This window comes from Nicotiana tabacum, chromosome 16, assembly GCF_000715075.1.
Source record: "Nicotiana tabacum cultivar K326 chromosome 16, ASM71507v2, whole genome shotgun sequence".
NCBI classification, from domain to species: domain Eukaryota; kingdom Viridiplantae; phylum Streptophyta; class Magnoliopsida; order Solanales; family Solanaceae; genus Nicotiana; species Nicotiana tabacum.
This window is the reverse complement of record NC_134095.1, coordinates 97,528,704-97,539,859: the sequence shown is the minus strand read 5'-3', so window position 1 is coordinate 97,539,859 and position 11,156 is coordinate 97,528,704. Positions and strand designations below refer to the sequence as shown.

The following is an 11,156-nucleotide window of genomic DNA, read 5'->3' as shown; positions in this document are numbered from 1 at the left end:
CTCGAGCATGCCTTTGAGGACAACACGTCTTCCTCGATCCATATTCTCTGAATTTTTCATTGCTATTGTCTTTCTATTGTTGAGATGAGATTATGAAGATATACTCTCGACTGAAGTAGGAATCCAGTACTTTATCGGATTTCTGAAGAGGATCATTCGTGTGGTTTTTTGCATGAGTTTTTATTTTTTGGATAAGTTTAGACAAATCATTTCAAAGGAGAAAAGAAGCAATGCTTTGTGTAAAATTTTTATTTTCAATTGGAATGTTCTTACTTATATATATGTAAAATAAAAAGTTGGGAATAAGAAAGTTGATGTGACATCTTCCATGGATGAGCGATTGCTATTTATCTTTTTTCCTATTTTTTTGGCTTCTTTTCCTATTTTTTCTATTCGTTTGTGTTAATACAAATGTCACGACCCGGATTTCTCACCCTCGAGAGTCGTGATGACGCCTACTAATGTGAGCTAGGCAAGCCAATCCTTTAACTACTTACTTCATTGTCTAATTATTTCTTTTTAACAAATATAAGGCGATAACGTATAAACAACGGAACTTTAAATTAAAGTGAAAGATATCAATAAGATATCTGAAATCTATGTCTATTACAATTACTCAAGCCTTAATCACCCAAAACCTGGTGTCACAGACGGTCTAAGATTTACTATATACAAAGTCTGAAGAAAAGATCAGTACACTCTTTCTGAATAAAGGGAAAATGAAACAAGAAATAGGGATAGAAGGAGACGCCAGGGCCTGCGGACGTCTGTAGGTCTACCTTGGATCTCCACGTGGACTGAAGGTAGCCTCCAACTACAGTCCAAAAGCTGCTCCGGGATCTGCACATAGTGCAGAGTGTAGCATCAACACAACCGACCCCATGTGCTGGTAAGTGTCTAGCCTAACCTCGGCGAAGTAGTGACGAAGCTAGAACCAGACTACCAAATAAACCTGTGCAGTTCAAATATATACAGCGGAAAAGAAATACAGAAATAAACAAATAAAGTTGGGGGAGGGAAACATGCTTCGAAGAATAACAGGTAAAAACAGGATATGAAGAGAATTATAAAGGAATCAAAATCCAACCACTAACAAGAATAAGGAAAACAAAGGCAGATTTCACTTTCTTTTCACATTTTGTTGCAGGCGTGCAACCCGATCCCATTTCCTGTATCTCTTGGCAGGCGTGCCACCCGCTCCCATTTTACTTATCTTGTGGTAGGCGTACCACCCGCTCCCATTTCACTATGTCTTATGGTAGGCGTACCACCCGCTCCCATTTCATCATATCTTGTGGTAGACATACCACCCGCTCCTATTTCATCATATCTTGTGGTAGGCGTACCACCCGCTCCCATTTTATCATATCTTGTGATAGGCGTACAACCCGCTCCCATTTAATTATATCTTGTGGTAGGCATACCACCCGCTCCTAATTACAAGCCAACAATAATCACGAGGAGTCCCGACAAGGGAACAATAATATCTCAACAACATTCCGGCAAGGGAACAATAATATCAAAATAACATGGGAGGCACAATAAACCACAACGGAGTCATAAAAATTTATAACACAAGACTCACGGGCATGCTTGACACTTGCGTATAGATACTCGTCACCATGCCTATACGTCGTACTCCACAATTAACACGTAGCAAATAGACATAACTCCTAATCCCTCAAGCTAAGGTTAGACCAAACACTTATCTCGAACTTCCACGGCCAACTCAAGCTTCAAACATCACTTTTCCTTTTGAATTCGGCTCCAAATCAATTGTATCTAGACATAATCGACTTAATAACAACAATAAACACTAAATAATCCAATTCCAATACTTAATTATAGCTTTCTAATCATTCTTCCCAAAAAGTCAAAAATCGACCCCGGACCCGCTTTGTCAAAACATGAGGTTCAGACCAAAACCCGATAATCCATTCACCCACGAGCCCGAATATATAATTTGTTTTGAAATCCGATCCCAAAACGAGGTCAAATTCCCAAATAACCAAAAAGCCCTAACTCTACCCAAATCCCTAATTTTTTACCCTTAATCTCATGTTTTAGGCCTAAAAATCTAGTGGGTGTTGATAAAAATGAAAGAAAACGAGCTTAGGATTACATACCTATGAAGCTATCGTAAAGTCCCTCTTCAAAAATCTCCCAAGAGGTGCGGAGAAGATGAAGTTTATGAAAAATGGTGAAATTCTCGTAATGCATTCTGTTTTTGAACTTAAAAATAACTGGGCGAATTTGGTCTATGCATTCACAACAGGCTCATCACGTTCCCGATGAGCTAGGCCTGAGAGACCTTCGCGTTCGCGGAAATGGGCTCGCGTTCGCGGAGCACTAACTCCTCGAGCCTTCACATTCGCGTCCAGGTGGTCGCATTCGCGTAGGTATAATACCCCTCCCCATACCTAGGCTCATAAGCCTTCGCGTTCGCGATACCAGGCCCGTGTTTGCGAAGGGAAGACCCCCCAAAGCTTCGCGTTCGCGACCTGGGTCTCGCGTTCGCGTAGAAGGAAATTTCCTTCAACATGAATAACTCATCGCGTTCGCAAGGGTCCTCCCGCGAATGCGAAGAAGAAAATACCAGCACACCAGAAACTGAAGAACCTGCAATTTTTATGAGTTCAAAAACCTTCCGAAACTCACTCAAGCCCTCGGGGCTCCAAACCAAACATACGTACTAACTCAAAAATATCATATGAACTTATCCGTGCAATCAAATCGCCAAAATAACCTCTTAAACAACGAATTAAACCTCAAAATCAATGAAATTTCTCAAAACTTCTTAAAACAACAAATTTTGCATTTAAGGTCCGAATCACGTCAAATGACATCCGTTTCTTACCAAATTTCACAGACTTATCTTATTTCACATATAAGACCTGAACCGGGCTCCTGAACCGGGCTCCGGAACCAGAATACGGGCCCGATACCATATAATTCTAAATGCATTTCTTTTCCAAAACTCATAGAAATTTCCAGAAAATAATTTTCTTTAAAAATTCATTTCTCGGGCTTAGGACCTCGGAATTCGATTCAGGGCATACGCGCAACTCCCATATTTTTTCACGGACCCTCCAGGACCGTCAAATCATGGATCCGGGTCCGTTTACCTAAAATATTGACCGTAGTCAACTAAAATGCATTTTAAGTCAAAATTTATCATTTTTCACATATTTTCACATAAAGGCTTTCCGGCTTCGCGCCCGGACTGTGCAAGCAAATCGAGGTGATACTAGAAGAGGTTTTTAAGGCCTCGGAACACATAATTCATTTTAAAAACAAGTGATGTCATCACATTCTCCACCTCTAAAACACCCGTTTGTCCTCGAACGGACATAAGAAGGAAGTACCTGAGTCGGGGAAAAGATGGGGATAACGGCTCAGCATATCAGACTCGGACTCCCAGGTCAATGCCAAGCTGACCTTTCCACTGAACATGAACAGAAAGAAAACTCTTCGATCTCAACTAACGAACCTGCCGGTCTAGAATAGCTACCGGCTCCTCCTCATAAAACAAGTCCTTGTTCAACTGAACAGTGATGTAATCTAACACGTGGGATGGATCGCCATGATATTTCTGAAACATGGACACATGAAATACTGGATGTACGACTGATAAGCTCGGAGGCAATGCAAGTCTATAAGCCACCTCTCCCACTCGATCAAGAATCTCAAACGAGCCAATGAACCTAGGGCTAAGGTTGCCCTTCTTCCCAAACCTCATCACGCCCTTCATAGGTGACACTCGAAGCAATACCCGCTCACCGACCATGAATGCCAAATCAGGAGCCTTGCGGTCGGCATAACTCTTTTGCCTGGACTGAGCTGTATGAAGCCTATCCTGAATGATCCTGACCTTGTCCAAGGCATCCTGAACCAGTTCCGTACCCAACAACCGAGACTCTCCCGGCTCAAACCATCCAATTGGAGACCAACACCGCCTACCATAAAAAGCCTCGTAAGGAGCCATCTGAATGCTCGACTGGTAGCTGTTGTTGTAGGCAAACTCTGCTAAAGGCAAAAACTGATCCCACGAGCCTCCAAAGTCAATGACACAAGCTCGGAGCATATCCTCCAAAATTTGAATAGTCCGCTCGGACTGCCCGTCCGTCTGAGGATGAAATGTTGTGCTCAACTCAACCCGTATGCCCAACTCTCGCTAAACTGCTCTCCAGAAATGCGAGGTAAACTGCGTATCTCGGTCCGAAATAATAGACTCGGGCACACCATGAAGACAAACAATCTCCCAAATATAGATCTTAGCTAATCGCTCGGAAGAATATGAGACTGCCATAGGAATGAAATGTGCTAACTTGGTCAGCCTATTAACAATAACCCACACTGCATCGAACTTCCTCTGAGTCCGTGGGAGTCCAACAACGAAGTCCATAGTGATCCGCTCCCACTTCCACTCAAGAATTTCAATCTTCTGGAACAAACCACCAGGCCTCTGATGCTCATACTTAACCTGCTGACAATTCAAACACCGAGCCACATATGCAATGATATCCTTCTTCATTCTCCGCCACCAATAATGCTACCGCAAATCCTGATACATCTTCGCGGCGCCCGGATGAATAGAGTACCGGGAGTTATGGGCCTCCTCTAAAATCAACTCTCGAAGACCATCCACATTAGGAACACAAACTCGACCCTGCAATCTCAAAACTCCATCATCACCTAAGGTAACCTGCTTGGCACCTCCGTGCTGCACCATGTCTCTAAGGACACACAAATGGGGATCATCATACTGCCGATCAGGATACGCTCCATAAAAGCTGCTGGGGCATTTGTCAATCCGAATGACATCACCAAGAACTCATAATGCCCGTACCGAGTGCGAAAAGCTGTCTTGGGGACATCGGATGCCCTAATCCTCAACTGATGGTAGCCAGATCTCAAGTCAATCTTCGAAAATACCTTGGAACCCTGAAGCTAATCAAACAAATCATCAATCCTCGGCAATGGATACTTATTCTTGATTGTAACCTTGGTCAGCTACCGGTAATCTATACACATTCGCATCGATCCGTCCTTCTTCTTAACAAACAACACCGGCGCACCCCAAGGCGAAACACTAGGTCTAATAAAACCCTTCTCAAGCAAGTCTTGCAACTGTTCCTTCAACTCTTTCATCTTAGGCGGGGCCATACGATACGGCGGAATGGAAATGGGCTGAGTGCCCAGAGCTAAATCAATGCAAAAGTCAATATCCCCGTCGGGTGGCATACCCGGCAGGTCTGAAGGAAATACCTCAGGGAACTCACGAACAATAGGCAAAGAATCAATAGAAGGAACCTCGGCACTAGAATCACGAACATATGCCAAATAGGCCAAACACCGTTTCTCGACCATACGCCGAAGCCTTCACATAAGAGATGACACTAGGGGTAGAATGACCAGGAGTCCCTCTCCACTCTAAATGAGGTAAACTCGGCAAGGCTAAGGTCACAGTCTTGGCATGATAGTCCAAGATAGCGTGGTAAGGTGATAACTAGTCCATTCCTAATATGACATCGAAATCAACCATGTCTAGAAGCAACAAATCGACACGAGTCTCAATACCCCCAATCACGACTATATAAGAGCGATGGACTCGATCTACCATAATAGAATCACCTACCGGTGTAGACACATATACAGGGGCACTCAAGGAATCACGAGGCATGACCAGATACGGTGCAAAATAAGCTAACACATAGGAGTACATAGACCCTGGATCAAATAAAACGGAAGCATCTCTGCTAGAAACCAGAACTGTACCTATAATAACTGCATCAGAAGCCTCAGCCTCGGGCCTGGCTGGAAGAGCATAACATCGGGGCTGGGCCCCACCCCCCTGAACTACATCTTTGGGACGGCCTGCTGCTGGTTGGCCTCTACCTCTAGCGGCCTGAGCTCCACCTCTAATACCTCTACCTCCACCTCTAGCACCTCTAACCCCACCTCTAGATGGTTGGGCGGGCTGTGGAACACCTGGTGCCTGAACTATGGCACGGGAACCCTGATGTTGAGAGCTACTCGGTGCTCGAGGGCAATACCTAGCATTGTGTCTAGTGTCGCCACAAGTAAAACAAGCCCTTGGCTGCTGGGGCTGACGACCCTGGAAACTCTGAAGCAACGATGCATTGATAGGAGCTGATGGTGCACTGTAGGACTACTGATCAGAATACTGCATCTAAGAACCATGGCTACCCGAAACACCATAAGAAACCTGAAGTGCTGACTGAAAAGGCCTAGGATGATGGCTTCTACCATACGAATCCCTACCTCTAGACGAGGTACCACTAAATCTTCCTAAATGACGGGGCCTCTTGTCCGACCCATGACCACCTCCCTGTGACAAAACTATCTCAACCCTCCGGGACACATTGGCCGCCTCTTGAAAAGATATCTCACTCCCAGTCTCCCTAGCCATCTGAAGACGAATCGGCTGAATAAGTCCATTAATGAACCTCCTCACCCTCTCTCTCTTCGTGGGAAGTATGACAAGAACATGACAAGCTAGGTCGATGAATTTGGTCTCATACTGGGTAAAAGTCATAGAACCCTGCTGGAGACACTCAAACTGCCTCCGATAGGCCTCTCTCTGAGTGATAGGGAGGAACTTCTCCAAAAATAGCTGAGTAAACTGCTCCTAGGTCAAAGTTGGTGATCTGACTAGTCTATTCAAGCAATAATCTCTCCACCAATTCTTGGCAGATCCAGACAAGCGAAAAGTAGCAAAATTGACCCCATTGGTCTCAACTATCCCCATGTTCCTGAGAACCTTGTGACAGCTATCTAGATAATCTTGGGGATCCTCAAAAGATGCACCGCTGAAAGTAGTAGTGAAGAGCTTGGTAAACCTATCCAACCTCCACAAAGCATCGGCAAACATAATTGCTCCATCACCAGTCTGAGCTACCACACCCGGCTGAACTGCTCCAACTGGCTATACCGCTGGAGTCTGAAACTGGGGAGCTACCTGCTCTAGAGTGCTAGTAGCAGGAGTCTGGGCTCTTCCTCCAGCCTGAGAGACAGCTAGTACTACAGGAAGCAAGTCTGCTCGGGTGACACTCTCCATAGGGCCCACTAGACGGACCAGAGCATCCTGAAGAACTGGGGTAGCAATAAACCCTTCTAGTACCTGAGTTAGGCCTACCAGAACTGCTGGGGCCGGAACCTCATCATCAAAATCAACCTGAGGCTCCGCTGCTAGTATTGCTGCTCAAGGCTGAGCTCTGCCCCTATCTCGGCCTCTAGCACGACCTCGGCCTCACCCTCTACCCCTCGTGGGAGCTGCTGCTGGGGGCTCGGGTTGCTGGTCAGTGGATGAGGAAGTGTGTGTTCTCGCCATCTGCGAAAGAACAGAGTAGAATTTCAATTAGCATTGAGAAACCAATTTGCACGACATGAAAGAATAAATGCAAAAATTTTCCTAACTCTATAGCCTCTGGGGGATAAATACAGACGTCTCTGTACTAATCCCTCAGACTCTACTAAGATTGTCTGTGAACTGTGAGACCCATGTAACCTAGAGCTTTGATACCAACTTGTCATGACCCGGATTTTCCACCCTCGAGAGTCGTGATGGCGCCTACTAATGTGAGCTAGGCAAGCCAATCCTTTAACTCTTACTTCATTGTCCAATTATTCCTTTTTAACAAATATAAGGTGATAACGTATAAACAGCGAAACTTTAAATTAAAGTGGAAAACATCAATAAGATATCTGAAATCTATGTCTATTACAATTACTCAAGCCTTAATCACCCAAAACATGGTGTCACAATGTCACAGACGATCTAAGATTTATTACATACAAAGTCTGAAGAAAATATCAGTACACTCTTTCTGAATAAAGGGAAAATAAAATATGAAATAGGGATAAAGGGAGACGCTAGGGCCTGCGGACGCCTATAGGTCTACCTTGGATCTCCGCGTGGATTGAAGGTAGCCTATAACTACGATCCAAAAGCTGCTCCGAGATCTGCATATAGTGCAGAGTGTAGCATCAGCATAACTGATCCCATGTGCTGGTAAGTGTCTAGCCTAACCTCGGTGAAGTAGTGACGAGGCTAGGATAGACTACTAAATAAACCTACGTAGTGCAAATATATACAGCGGAAAAGAAATACAGAAATAAACAAGTAAAGTTGGAAGGGAGAAACATGCTTCAGGGAATAACAGGTAAAAACATGATATCAAGAGAATTATAAAGGAATCAAAATCCAACCACTAACAAGAATAAGGAAAACAAAGGCAGATTTCACTTTCTTTTCACATCTTGTTGCAGGCATGCAACCCGATCCCATTTCCTATATCTCGTGGCAGGCGTGCCACCTGCTCCCATTTTACTTATCTTGTGGTAGGCGTACCCCCCGCTCCCATTTCACTATGTTTTGTGGTAGGCGTACCACCCACTCCCGTTTCATCATATCTTGTGGTAGGCGTACCACCCGCTCCCATTTCATCATATCTTGTGGTAGGCGTACCACCCGCTCCCATTTCATCATATCTTATGGTAGGCGTACCACCCACTCCCAGTTACAAGCCAGCAATAATTGTCACACCTCCTTTTTACCTACACCTCCTGAAAGGGGATATAGAGGAGTTTTTTTCCAACTTAAAGTGACAATCGAAACGGGATTATTTTATTTAAATTTAGAGTCACCACTTGGGATAATTATGGTGTCCCAAGTCACCGGTTCAAATCCCGAGTCGAGGAAAAGGTTGACTCTGTATTACAGTCCGCGATCACAGAAATTTGGGTAAGGAATTCTGTTAACCCGGAAGAAGGTGTTAGGCATTCCCGAGTTCCGTGGTTCTAGCACGGTCGCTCAACTGTTATAATTGGCCTATTATCTGATTTCAGTACATGTTTTAGCCTATGGTGCAATTTTAACTTTAAACCGCTTTTATTTAATATTTTTTAGGAAGATTCAATGTCACATAAAATGCGTTTTGAACCACGTCACATAAATGCACCCACAGTCCGCAACACATTTTATCTAACGTTGTTGAGATTTGGATTTGGGTCACATAAATGCGCACCCGAATTTGGAATTATGCATTGCGGCCATGCCACGGGAACCGTACCCATAGCCACAATAATAGAAATACTTCCCAACCAGCACATAACTTCATTTTTTTTAGAATCACAATATCAATTTCATTAGCCTCAGCCAAGAAACCCCAAGAATAAGAATCCCAACCATGAGAACTATACATAGTATGCATAGACAGCATTCCCCAATCATTAGGCTCAGAATTAGGCGATATAGATACGTTGAATTTCTCTTCTTGAGCACAAGTCCTACCAAACACTTATTATGCCAAATCTTGAGCCTCATTCTATTCCAAACAGAAAACCAACTTTCCTTGGTAAACAAGTTCATCAAATTCTCTCTGACGTGCATGAAGTTAAATATGAGCACACATGGTGTTCACTAAATTTCAACCAGAAGACGAGGAGTACCTTCCACATCACATTAATAAGTTGATCCCCAAATTCATCACATTTTCCATAACATCCGTGAAGTTAAAAATGAGAATGCATTGTGATGCGACTCAAGACAAGAATAGGCAGAAAAATACGGATCAAAATCGACACAAAAGGCAAACAAACTCATGAGTAAACATACACATTGATCATAAAAGGAAAATCGTAGACTAAAAAGTCATACGCATACCATTGTGTAAAAAACAACCAGAACTTCATTTGATGTCAAAATACACAAGGACGAACATTACATGTTAATTAAGAGCAATGTTTTAGAAAACGGACCTCAAACAGAGCTTTGCCAATGAAACGCGGATGCCGAATGAACCTCGAACAACACCTCGACATTAATCGAACCCCATCGGATTCCAAATTGAAAGTTCGAAACAGAATGGTCGTTGTTTGGCTGCTGTTGCTTCCTTTCTTTTCCTTTCTTTTTTTTTGTCTGTGTTTTGGCGTCTTCAAGGGCGGTGTTGGGCGTTGGCTTTTTATGGTGTAGCTGCTGGTCTTTGGTCTTTGTTGATGGAAGAATATAGTTAGATGAGGAGGTCGTTCTTTGGGTGTTCAACAACTGAGGAAGATCAGTCCATGGTGGGGGGAATCGTTTTTGGTAGAAGCAGAAAACAGAACGATGGGGAGGGGTTGAAGAAGACGATGACGAAGGGGTGGGGTATTGTTCCTTGCGCAGCTATTTTCGGCTGCTGCCTTCTTTTTTCGTTCTTTTTTTCCTTTCGTTATTCCCCTCCCTCAGTTTTTGTTTCCCGTCCCCTTCCCTCTCTTTTTATTCTGGTTTTATAGATTGTGTTGGTATGGGAGGAGAGGTCAGTGAGAATAGTGCCAAAACGTGAGCATGTGAGTGAGAGAATTATTTTCAGTTAGAATCTTTCTGTTATCCTCTTTCTATGGATAAATATATGTGCATATGTACATGGTTTTGGATAAGAAGCAAGAAAGGAAAATAAAAATCAACCCAAAGACCAAGTTTCTGCACATGGCCAACTATAATTGAGTCTCGTTCTTTTCTTCTTTTTTTTTTTTTTGTTTTTTTGTTTTTATTTGTATAGATTTCTTTTTAAAGTAATAAATAGGAAAATTAGATACTATACCTAAATCAAAAATTGTAGGACAAAACACTAATTACCCGATATTTACTCGATAGAGCCTCTTCCTACTTGAAGTTAAACTAGATTAAAATAAATATGTATAGTTTGGGAGATGTTTTTTATATTTTGTAACCAAAAAAAATTAAATAAAACTAGTATCTAAAAGCATGACTCTTTTTTGTGTTTTTTTTAAATTTTCTTAAATTGAATAAAGTAAAATGAAAAAAAAAGTTTAAAATGACGTTATTAGGCCTAAAACCAACATCTAAACACTAAAAGGTATAAAATTTTGGGGAGAGTCAAAAATTACATGTCTACAGCTGCCCCTCTTTGACTGAAAACGCGAAGCGTTTTCGGACAAAGAACGACTAGACAGGTATTTTGACCCGACCCTTATTTAAAGAAACCAAAACTAAGAGAAAGGAGAATGTGACAGAGCCCTGGTATCTGAGCTGCCAACATATCCTTAGCTATAAAGGAATCAGGCCACGTGTAGTTCAGAGGTGAGTGAGATGATGGAATGTGCCGAGGTGGAGAGCCGGTCGAGGTGCCGTT

General features: G+C 43.0%; 1 long non-coding RNA gene across 2 annotated transcripts; it reads right to left on the bottom strand.

Annotated features, from left to right (window-relative positions):
• Positions 1 to 557: 557 nt before the first annotated feature.
• Positions 558 to 10,710, bottom strand: LOC142170739 (uncharacterized). Of its 2 annotated transcripts, XR_012700179.1 has the most exons (3): positions 9,784 to 10,474; positions 7,926 to 7,986; positions 558 to 7,354 (listed from the first exon to the last, which is right to left on the bottom strand). It is a non-coding gene; the product is annotated as an uncharacterized LOC142170739 (long non-coding RNA). The 2 variants fall into 2 exon arrangements; XR_012700178.1 differs by lacking the exon at positions 558 to 7,354 and having other exon boundaries at positions 7,726 to 7,986; positions 9,784 to 10,710.
• Positions 10,711 to 11,156: the final 446 nt, after the last annotated feature.